Raw genomic sequence first — 578 nt, forward strand, 5'->3', positions numbered from 1 at the left:
AACAAAATACTCTGATAATAACTACAGAAATCGACAGTCTGATGGCAAACGGGCTAAGACAGTCTCCCAACGTACGTTCACCCATTTGGACTCTGTAGTTATTATCAGTGTATTTTGATGATTTAAATAAGAGTTTTTGACTGTTATTTCCAGCAGGTAGACATACTCAGTATGTCCTTTGATTAATTTTAATCCTTCACCTATTTAATGCTGTTTTGGGTTCTACTGTTGCTTATATTATTTATTCTGTTATTATTATTCTTAAATTGTTACACTGGATAATAATAAAGTCAATGATGTCTTCGCAAATTACTTTTTCGTGAATTATTATATTGCCGTGTATTATTTCCTCCGTATTGATACATAGATGTATGTACGTAAGCAGGGGACCAGGTGTTGTGTACCGAAAGAAAATTTGATATTTTCCTATGTTTACACTTGATTCATTATTTACTCCATGTTACAGAATTATCTTCGATGCGTATATACATATATTTTATATATGCTACACACAAGTAGATATATACACATGCATACATACATACATATATATATATATATATATATATATATATATA

Source organism: Octopus bimaculoides, chromosome 6 (assembly GCF_001194135.2).
Source record: "Octopus bimaculoides isolate UCB-OBI-ISO-001 chromosome 6, ASM119413v2, whole genome shotgun sequence".
NCBI classification, from domain to species: Eukaryota; Metazoa; Mollusca; class Cephalopoda; order Octopoda; family Octopodidae; genus Octopus; species Octopus bimaculoides.